Source organism: Stenella coeruleoalba (assembly GCF_951394435.1).
Source record: "Stenella coeruleoalba genome assembly, chromosome: 20".
Taxonomy (NCBI): Eukaryota; Metazoa; Chordata; class Mammalia; order Artiodactyla; family Delphinidae; genus Stenella; species Stenella coeruleoalba.
In genome coordinates, this window is record NC_137166.1 from 20,707,180 (window position 1) to 20,718,732 (window position 11,553).

Here is an 11,553-nt window from a genome sequence, read left to right on the forward strand (position 1 = left end):
ACAGGTTTGCCTAAAAAGACAAAAATAATAGTGGTATGAATGATAGTTTACGGATCTTTCATTCTTAGTCTGCTTCTTAGACTGATTTACATAATGAGCATGAGTGTGTGAATGTGATTGTGTATATATTGGGGGAGGGTGGTTTCCTGGCCTCATAGCACCGATTGAAAACCCTTGTTGTCCTGGCAGGCAACAGCCAGGGGACAGATCCCCAAGGGGTGGGTTTATCCCTGGGTCAGTTGCTGAGGAAGCCTGAGCATCTGCTGTTATTCTTGTCCAAGTGGCTGTGGACAGGGCAGTTCAGAATGCCTGAACTGCTGCTGGGGTCCCAGGGTGACTCAGACCTGGGGACTGATGATACGTGTTGTCATATTTCTGAATAATTAAAGAGCAGCTTCCATTTGTGGGGACTGACTTTGAAGCCATCACAATGTATTAGTGGTCAAGTAGGCTTCATGTGTGAGAGTTTAAAAGGTGAGAGAGGGATTGCTGGGTCGTATGGTAGTTCTATTTGTAGTTTTTTAAGGAACCTCCATACTGTTCTCCATAGTGGCTGTATCAATTGACATTCCCACCAACAGTGCGAGAGGGTTCCCTTTTCTCCACACCCTCTCCAGCATTTGTTGTTTGTAGATTTTTTGATGATGGCCATTCTGACTGGTGTGAGATGATACCTCATTGTAGTTTTGATGTGCATTTCTCTAATGATTAGTGATGTTGAGCATCCTTTCATGTGTTGGTTGGCAATCTGTATATCTTCTTGGGAGAAATGGCTATTTAGGTCTTCTGCCCATTTTTGGATTGGGTTGTTTGGGTTTTTTCATATGTATATGTATAGCTGATTCACTTTCTTATAAAGCAGAAACTAACACACCATTGTAAAGCAATTATACTCCAATAAAGATGTTAAAAAAAAAAAAAAAGGTGAGAGAGGAAACCCACGGCCAAGAAGAAAGTTTAGCACTATAAGTAAGCGTGAGCCGTACATGGTGTCCACATCCCAAGAAACACCGTTTCCTGAAGGCATGCCTTCCAGGCCCCTTTGCATTTGTACACCATTCAGTTTCTTTAGCAAAACTGGCCCAGAATAATCTGTAATGAGGGCTGAGAGAGGTTTGATGTGCCTGTTGAGGCCAGGCATTTTCCTAGCCATGGGAACATTCAGACCAGGGCTTCTTAGAACCGAGGAGGTGACCTCATGAGCAACAAGTCTTTCTCTCTGAGCCTCAAGCTTTTGTTTTTCTGTAAAATGGAACTAAAGGTGTAGGACCTGCCCATCTTATGGGGTTGTGATGATGACGGTCAAATTGGGTGATGCATGCGATGTAAAAAAAAATGAGCATTTGGGCTGATATAAGGAAGTGTCACTTGTATGAAAAGATGTGACTTCATTCCTTTAATTTGTGGGGTCTGCCTGTGTGTGATTCTAGGCATTCCTTTTCCCCTTGTAGCTTGGTGAACAGCAAGAGGTAGGTTTCTGTCTCAGAAAAAGAAACAACAAAAAACCCCGATTATTTACAAGAGCTGGAGTATGCCAATTCCAGAAGCGGACAGGGTGTTTCCTGGGGCCTCTGAAGACAGAACTAGAAATTCTCCCCTTGCTGAACCCAAAGGAGATATGGGCAGGAACCAGAAGTCACTCAGGATTCAGAAATAGTGGCCATTTACAGAGTAGAGCTACTAAGTTACGCCCAGCCAGCTGTCTTTAGAATGTGATTATAGGTGACCCAAAGGAGCAAATCTAGCCCAAACTCAAAGGAATGAATGCTTCTTCATGTCATGACGTGCAGGGCCAAACACCAGCTACCACCGACAGAATTTACATGAAAAATTATAGGGATAGATATGTTCCATGCTGGGTGTCTCTGAGTTTGCTCAAATTAATGTTATTTAGCTTTAAACAGTTGCTGATAACGTCGGTAGGTAGGTAGATGAAAGAAAAGGAAGTAAGGGAGGGAAGGAATAGGGGATAGGTAGGTAAATATAGATACAGCTAGAATGAACTAGTTTTTCTCAACTTCCAGTCTTTCTTTTGATGAAAGAAATGCTCATACATTGAAAAGACATAGGGAGAGACTCGTGTTCAGAGTTGAGGGGTCTGTAATAGAATTCCAGCTATGACAATTCCTTGAAGCCCCCATGTGTGAGCTCACGCCTACTTGTGCACATGGTGTGTCCTGTAAAATAAAGGAGTTGGTCCAGATTCATGCATAAAGCCTATCCCAGCTTCAACAGCCTAAGCTCTACTCATAACAGGGAGGTTTAGCTGAGAAATTCTCAATACCTGGGCCAGTGTCATGACATGGCTAATGGGGCAGCCAACGTATATTTTCATTATGGCAAGAAAGCAACTTTTTGATAGAGCGGGTGAGCGCAAACATTTGGCAACTTCCTGCATGCGTGCAAATGAAAAGCGATTATATTAGGACTGTTATTTTTTTCAAGAATGACTTCCTTTGTGTGGCAATAGGAGGGTTTCAGGAAATTATTCTTTCTGGCACTGCCGGTGTTTAAGCACCAGAATTAACCTGCATTCAGTAATCTAAAGTAACTGTTTTCCAAGTTAATTAAGTGAATGATTCTTGATGTTTGACAATGAAATATAACATGGGAACAGTATGAGGCAGTTTTCCCCTTTAATTTAAAAAAAAGGGTCTTGTCTACTCCATTTCATATTAGAGCCGCCATCATTATCTGTAAGCAGACACAGGGCTGATGAGCTTCTTTGGGTCAGACGTTTTTTTTCCCTATGCATAAAACAATCCAGACTAGCACTTCTCAAATTTTAGTGTTCATTAGAATCATCTGAAGATCTTTTTTAAATGCAGAGTAGGATACAGTAGTTTGAGATGGGACCTACCGGAGATCCTGCATTTCTGTCAGTCTCTCGGGTAAACCTTATGATGTTGCTAACCCATGAACCCCACTTTCAGATCTCTGTAACTATGACATATCTTCTTATCTGTATATGGGGGGAGGGAAAAGAGCGAAGGCGGGAGAGAATGAACCAAGTTGTTCTAAGATGCTGGGGCTGTGATGGGCTATTCTTACCCATCAGCCAGGACCCCTTGCCCTGTGCATTAACTAAGCTGGGGAGCTCTCAGGGTGAATTGAGCTGTCAACCACAGCTGTGGCTGAAATCAGATGCGGATCAAAGGGATGTTACTCTGGGCGCTGGAAGCATCCGCTGTATTAGGACACGGAGGAGAGTGAGGAGAAGATTATGTCTGGCACCCAGAGCGGCCAGACATGAATGTTAACTACCGGGTGCACCAGGAATCCATAGACGTGTCCCTGAAATAGACCCATGAACAGATGCTCAGAAGTAGACACCACGAAAGCCAGGTACAGATGCTTCAAAGTCTTCAGACTTAATGAAGAGAAGCACCTGGGTGTCAATTTGGTGTCTGTGCCCTTGTCACGGAGTCACCTGCATGTGCACTGCTTCTACCTGTGAGGTCAACTTGGTCAGCGTGGGAGCTGGAGATGGAGCTAGGGCGTGGGTGGTGGTGGACTCCACGTGCTCAGAAATCCTCATAGAATTGGACTGAAATAACCCTCATTCCTATGCACTTGGCTAACTGGCCAACGTTCCAAACAAGCCCAGCTCCAAGGCTGCCTTGCTCTTCGCTTAGGCTGTTAAAGGAACATTCTAAATGCATCTTGTTTCATTCGTCCCTTACGAACAGCTGTTGACCAGAGAGGTCTCTTTTGGCATCAGACAGGGTTAAAGGAGGAGAAGTACAGTTGTGAAATATTCTTTGACATTTCAAATATAATAAGTAACAGAACATCCAAATCAGGAAGGGGGATTCCCCTGACGTTAGGCTGTGGGACTCAGAGGCACTGCCAACTCCCTCATCAATTTTAGGACTCACAAAAGTGAAGCTCTGTCCCTCCCCACACCCTGGTAAGGCCATCTCCTTTATGGCTGTGCAACCGTAGAGGCTCGGATGATTAAACATCTCTAATGAGCCTAACAGAAGACAATGGCATCTGTTATTTACCTAGGGGGAAGTCAGGGGGGAAAATGTGTGTGAGCTGGGGATCATTTATGCAGCATTTAACTAGGGCTGGGATGGAAGGGAGCTGGAGGTGGAACATCAGTTAGGCCTAAGCATATGGGAATATTTTCTGATCAAACATAGGATGACTCTGTGTTGTTCAGACCAGGGCAGAAAAGAGAGATGGCAACTCCCATAACGCAGGAGTAAAGGGAAACGGCATTTACAGGGCACCTACCATACACCAGGAACTAACCCTTTCGCTTCTACATATTGCTTTTTCTAGAATGATACAACAAACTCAGTAAATAGTGACTTAAAAAGTTTCCATTTTATATGAAGAAATAGATGTTCAGTGACCTTAAGACTTACTTATTCCTTCAAAGCTAAAAATTACTGGAACTTTCAAATATAGATCTGCTTGAACCCAAGGTCAAGAAATTCCCACTTTGGGTAATTTTTAAAATGTTATTATTATATAATATTAAGGCTGTGGATGAAAGAGGCAAATCGTTAATATACAACGTATGCAAATATGTTTTCTCTAAGTGGGTATTAATTTTGACTCTGTGCTTCCCAGAAGGGAAGTCAGGGAGGGAAATAAGGAATGAAGGTATTTTGCAGAACGATGAGGCCTGTAAACTCTGAAGACAAGGTGTTTAAAGTTCGTTTGGTAGCATCATCTTCAGACTTTATGCACGTAGCTCTTCAGTAAAACAAACAGATAGGGCTTCCCTGGTGGTGCAGTGGTTGGGAGTCTGCCTGCCAATGCAGGGGACACGGGTTCGTACCCCAGTCCGGGAAGATCCCACATGCCGCGGAGTGGCTAGGCCTGTGAGCCATGGCCGCTGAGCCTGCGCGTCCGGAGCCTGTGCTCTGCAACCGGAGAGGCCACAACAGTGAGAGGCCCGCGTACCGCAAAAAAAAACAAACAAACAAACAAACAAAAAACAAACAGATACAATTATATGGTTCATTCATATACATTTATATAGGGCCTCTTATTCCAGCCCTACTCCCCCTATAATGCCTCCTTGAAACCCCACCTCTAATGGTATCCTTCCTGGACTGCTTTAGTCTTTGTGGTAGCTCCCAGTTGTGCATTCCACAATTTTTCCAGTTATTGAGATACAACTGACATACAGCACTGTGTAAGTTGAAGGTGTGCAGCATACGGACCTAACTTAGATATACTGTGAAGCGATTACCACAGTAAGTTAACATCCATCATCTCATATAGACACGCACACACACACAAAGGGTGTTTTTTCACTTGTGATGAGAACTCTTAGGATGTACTCTCTTAGCAACTTCCAAATATACCATCCAGCAGTGTTCATTAGAGTAAACACATTGTACGTTACGTCCCCCGTACTTATTTATCTTATAACTCTAAGCTTGTACCTTTGACCACCTTCATCCAATGCCCCCCACCGCCCGCCCCATCTCTGGCAACCACAAATCTGATCTTTTTCTATGAATTTTTCTTTTTAAATTTTTATTGGAATATAGTTGATTTACAATGTTGTGTTAGTTTCAGGTGTACAGCAAAGTGAATCAGTTATACATATACGTACATCCACTCTTTTTTAGATTCTTTTCCCATATAGGTCATTACAGAGTACTGAGTAGAGTTCCCTGTGCTATACAGTAGGTCCTTATTAGTTATCTATTTTCCATAGAGTAGTGTGTATATGTCAATCCCAATTTACCCCCCACCCCTTACCCCCGGTAACCATAAGTTTGTTTTCTACATCTTTATTTCTGTTTTGTAGATATCTATGAGTTTTTCTTTAAGATTCCAAATGTGAGATCATACAGTATTGTCTTCCTAATTCTCCTTAGCATAGTGCTCTCAAGGTCCATTCATGTTGTCGCAAATGGCAGGATTTCCTTGTTTAATGGTTGAATAATATTTCATTGTATATCTATATTTATATGTATATATAGTACTTATCTAAAGATATCATATCACAATTTCTTTATCCATTCATCCATCGATAAACACTTAGGTTGTTTCCATGTCTTGGCGCTTATAAATAATGCTATAGTAAACACGGGGGTGGAGATATCTCTTCAACATGTGTTTTCATTTCCTTTGGAAATACACCAAGAACTGAGATTGCTGGGTCTTTTGGTAGTTCTGTTTTTACATTTTGGTGGAACCTCCATACTGTTTTCCATAGTGACTTTACCAGTTTACATTCCCACCAACAGTGTACTAGGATTCCCTTTTCTCCATCTCCTTGACAGCATTTGTTCTCTTGTCTTTTTCATAAGAGCCATTCTAACAGATGTGAGAAGATATCTCATGTGGCTTCGATTTGCATTTCCCCAGTGACGCTAAGCACCATTTCATGTACCTGTTAGCCATTTGAATCAACTATCTTCTTTGGAAAAGTGTCTATTCAGGTCCTTTGCCCATTTAAAAAAAATTAGTTTATTACTTTTGGCTGCATTGGGTCTTCATTGCTGCCCACGGGCTTTCTCTAGTTGCGGCGAGTGGAGGCTACTCTTCACTGTGGTGCGCGGGCTTCTCATTGTGGTGGCTTCTGTTGTGGAGCACGGGCTCTAGACACGCGGGCTTCAGTAGTTGTGGCTTGTGGGCTGTAGAGCGCAGGCTCTGTAGTTGTGGCGCACGGGCTTAGTTGGTCCACGGCATGTGGGATCTTCCCGGAGCAGGGCTCGAACCCATGTCCCCTGCATTGGTAGGCAGATTCTTAACCATTGCACCACCAGGGAACTACCTGCCCATTTTTTAACTGAATTATTTTTTGCTACAGAGTTGTATGAGTTTTTAAATATACTTTGGATATTAACTCCTTATCAGATATATGATTTGCAAATATTTCTTCCCATTCTATAGTTTTTCATTTTGTTGATTCTTTTGTTGTGTAGAAGCTTTGTAGTTTGATGTAATCCCACTTGTTTATTTTTAAATATCTAAAAAAAATCATTGCTAAGACCCATCTCAAGGAGCTTTTTCCCTATCTTTTCTTCTAGTTTTATGGTTTCAGGTCTTTCATTTAAGTCTTTAATTCATTTTGAGTTGGTTTTTTGTGAAGGGTAGAAGACAGGAGTATAGCTTCATTTTTGTTTATAGGTGCTTTTTTCCCAGCACCGTTTACTCAAGCATTCTTCAATTTCTCCACTGAGCATTCTTGGGTCCCTGGTTAATTTTAGTTGACCATATATGCTTGGGTTTATTTCTGGGTTCTCAGTTCTGCTCCATTGTTCTATGTGTTTGTTTTAATGCCTGTACTGTACTGTTTCAATTACTATAGCTTTATAATGCAGTTTAAAATCAGAAAGTGTGATGCCTCCTACTTTCTTCTTCTTTCTCAGAATTGCTTTGGCTATTTGGGGTCTTTGATGGTTCCATATATTTTAGGATTGTTTTATCTACTTCTGTAAAAAATGCCATTGGAATCTTGATAGGGATTGTGTTGCTTCTACAGATGCCTGTGGGTAGTTTGAACATTTCAACAATATTAATCCTTCTAATCCATGAACACAGGACACCTTTCCATTTATTTGTGTTTTCTTCAATTTCTTTCATCAATGTTTTGTATTTTTCAGTGTAGAGATCTTTCACCTCCTCGGTTAAATGTATTCCCAAGTATTTTATTGTTTTAGATGGAATTGTAAATGAGAAAAATTAATTTTTCAGATAATTTTTTGTTAATGAATAGAAACAGTACTAATTTTTGCATGTTAATTTTGTATCCTTCAACTTTACTGATGTTGTTGATTAGATCTAGGAATTTTTTGGTGGAATATTTAGGATTTTCTATCTATAAAGTCATGTCATCTGCAGAGAAAATTTAACTTCTTTCTTTCCAATTCTGATGCCTTTACTTTTTGTTTTGCTTTCTTGATTGCTCTGGCTAGGACCTCCAGTACTGTGGTGAATAGGAGTGGTGAGAGTGGGCACCCTTGTCTTGTTCCTGATGTGAGAGGAAAAATTTTCAACCTTTCACCATTGAGTATGATGTTAACTGTGGACCTGTCATATATGGCTTTTATGTTGAGGTGTATTCCTCCTATGCCCAATTTATTAAGAGTTTTATCATGAATGGATGTTGAATTTTGTCAAATCCAAATTTTTCTCTATCTGTTGAGATGATCACACAATTTTTTGCTTTCATTCTATTTGTGTGATGTAACTAATTTACATATGCTGAATCAGCCTTGCATTCTAGGGGTAAATCTCGATGATGGTGAGTGATCCTTTAAATGTGCTGTTGAATTTGGTTTGCTAGTATTTTATTGAGCATTTTTATATCTATATTCATGAAGGATATCAGCCTACAGTTTTCTTGAATCTTTTCTGGCTTTAGTATCAAGGTAATGTTGGCCTTGTAAAATGAGTTTGGGACTATTCCCTCTTGTTTGATTTTTTTGAAGAGTAGAAGGTTTGGCATTAATTCTTTTTTAAATGTTTGGTAAAATTCACCAGTGAAGCCATCTGGTCCTAGGCTTTTCTTTGTTGGAAGATTTTTTTTAATTACTAATTCAATATCCTTACTAGTTTATTTTTTTCAGTTATACATACATATATATGTATGTGTATATATGTGTGTGTGTGTATATATTCTTCATATTCTTTTCCATTATGGTTTATTACAGGATATTGAATATAGCTCCCAGTGCTATACAGTAGGACCTTATTTATCCACTCCATATACAGTAGTTTGCAGCTGCTAGTCCCAAACTCCCAATCCAGCCCTCCTCTACCCGCCCTCCACCGTGGAACCACAAGTCTGTTCTCTATGTCTGTGAGTCTGTTTCTATTTCATAGATATGTTCATTTGTGCCATATTTTAGATTCCACATATAAGTGATCTCATATGGTATTTGTCTTTCTCTCTCTTTCAGACTTACTTCACTTAGTATGATAATCTCTAGGTCCATCCATGTAGCTGCAAAGGACGTTATTTCATTCTTTTTTATGACTGAGTAGTATTCCATTGTATGTATGTATATACCACATCTTCTTTATCCATTCATCTGTCGATGGACATTCAGGTTGTTTCCATGTCTTGGCTGTTGTAAACAGGGCTGCTGTGAACACAGAGGTGCATGTATCTTTTCAAATTATAGTTTTGTCCCAGGAGGGGGATTGCTGGATCATATGGCAACTCTTTTTAGTTTTTTGAGGAACTTCCATAGTGTTCTCTATAGTGGCTGCACCAATTTACATTTCCACCAACAGTGTAGGAGGAACCTACACTCTTTAACTGTCCTTAATATTATAGAGCAATTTTAATACTTTTCATAATTCATCAGTTCATATACTAAGTACTCACAGGGCACAAGCCACTGTCCCAACCTTGTAATTGTGCATCTCACAGAATCTAACAGCATTGTTAAAGCACTGTGGTCTCAGGCCCAAACTATCATCTCAGCAGATCCAAGTCTGTACTAAGCAGTCAGATCCATGTATTTGGCCAAAGGTTAGTTCAGTTTGAGAGTATACATCCCTGCCACCATCCCAACTCACACTGCTCAAACTGCTTTCTCCTGGTCATGTGTGTGACACCCTTTTCTCCACACCCTCTCCAGCAATTCTTATTTGTAGACTTTTTAATGAAGGCCATTCTGACTGGTGTGAGGTGGTACCTCATTGTACTTTTGATTTGAATTTCTCTAATAATTAACAACGTTGAGCATCTTGTCATGTGCCTTTTGGCCAACTGTATGTCTTCTTTGGAGAAACGTCTATTCAGGTCTTGTGCCCATTTTTTGATTGGGTTGTTTTGGGTTTTTTTGTTATTGTATGAACTGTTTGTATATTTTGGAAATTAAACTCTTGTTGGTCACATCATTTGCAAATAATTTCTCCCAGTCCATAGGTTGTCTTTTCATTTTGTTTATGGTTGTGTTTTCTGTGCACAAGCTTATAAGTTTGATTAGGTCCCATTTGTTTATTTTTGTGTTTATTTCTATTTCCTGGGGAAATTGACCTAAGAAAACGTCAGTATGATTTGTGTCAAAGAATGTTTTGCCTGTGTTCTCTTCTAGTAGTTTTATGGTATCGTGTAAGTCACTTTGAGTTTGTTTTTGTGTATGGTGGGAGGGTGTGTTCTAACATCACTGATTTACATGCAACTGTCCCAGCACCACCTGCTGAAGAGACTGTTTTTTTTCTCATTTTATATTCTTGCCTCCTTTGTCCAAGATTAGTTGTCCATAGGTGTGTGGATTTATTTCTGGGCTCTCTCTTCTATTCCATTGATCCGTATGTCTGTTTTTGTGCCAATACCATGCTGTTTTGATTGTAGTATTGTCTGAAGTCTGGGAGGTTATGCATCCTGCTTTATTCTTTTGCCTCAGGATTGCTTTGGCAATTCTGGGTCTTTTATGGTTCCATATAAATTTTAGGATTATTTGTTCTAGTCCTGTGAAAAATGTCCTGGGTAATTTGATGGGGATTGCATTAAATCTGTAGATTGTTTTGGGTAGTGTGGCCATTTTAATAACATTAATTCTTCCAATCCAAGAGCATGGGATTCAATATCCTTACTAGTAACTGATCTGTTCAGATAGTCTGTTTCCTCCTAATTTGGTGTTGGTAGGTAATATATTTCTAAGAATTTTTCCATTTCTTCTAGGATGTCCAGTTTGTTGGTATATAGTTGTTCATAGTAGCCTCTTAGGATGCTTTGCATTTCTGTAGTACCAGATGTAATGTCTCCTTTCTTCCTTTATTAATTAGTCTAGTTAAAGACTTGTCTATTTTTTATCTTTTCAAAGAACTACCTCTTAGTTGTTATAATCTTTTGTATTGTTTTCCTGTCCTGTTTCTGCTAATATTATTTCCTTCTTTCTGCTAACTTTGGGTTTATTTTACTTTTTCTAGTTCCTTGAAGCATAGTTAGCTTGCTTATTTGATATCTTTCTGTTTCTTAATGTAGGCGTTTATTATTATGAACTTCCCTCTTAGAACTGGATTTGCTATATCCCATCAGTTTTGGTATGTTGTGTTTCCAGTTTCATTTGTCTCAAGGTACTTTACTATTTAATTTCTTCTTTAATCCATTGGTGGTTCAGGAGAGAGTTGTCTGATTTCTGTGTTCAAGAGTTATCCAATTCTCTACTGTTATTGATTTTTAGGTTCATGCCATTTTGGTCAGAGATACTCAACATGATTTCTATCTTCTTAAAGTTTCTAAGACTTTTGTTGCCTAATATACCATCTATCCTAGAAAACACTCCATATGCACTTGAATGTGTATTCTGCTGTTGAATAAAATGTTTTGTATAAGTCCATCTAGTCTATAATGTTGTTCAAATCCACTGTTTCCTTACTGATTCTCTGGATAATCTATCCACTATTGAGAGTGGGATATTAAAGTCCCCAACTATTATTGTATTGCTGTTTATTTCTCCTTTTAGTTCTGTTTTTGGTTTATATATTGAGGTGCTCTGATATAGGGTAATTGTAAATATTATAATTGTTAGATCTTCTTGAAGGACTGATGCCTCTATCATTATATAATGTCTTTGTCTCTTTTAATATTTTTAAAGTTTATTTTACCTATTGTAA

At 39.4% G+C, this 11,553-nt stretch overlaps 1 protein-coding gene across 3 annotated transcripts in view; it reads right to left on the minus strand.

The window, feature by feature from the left end:
• Window positions 1-3,562: 3,562 nt before the first annotated feature.
• LOC307179510 (uncharacterized protein) overlaps window positions 3,563-11,553 on the minus strand; it is a 511,372-nt gene continuing 503,381 nt past the window's right edge. For all 3 annotated transcript variants that reach the window (XR_013825403.1, XR_013825404.1, XR_013825405.1), the window contains one exon: window positions 3,563-4,880. The gene's annotated coding sequence lies outside the window, so the exon portion shown is untranslated. The remainder of the gene's footprint in view (window positions 4,881-11,553) is intronic.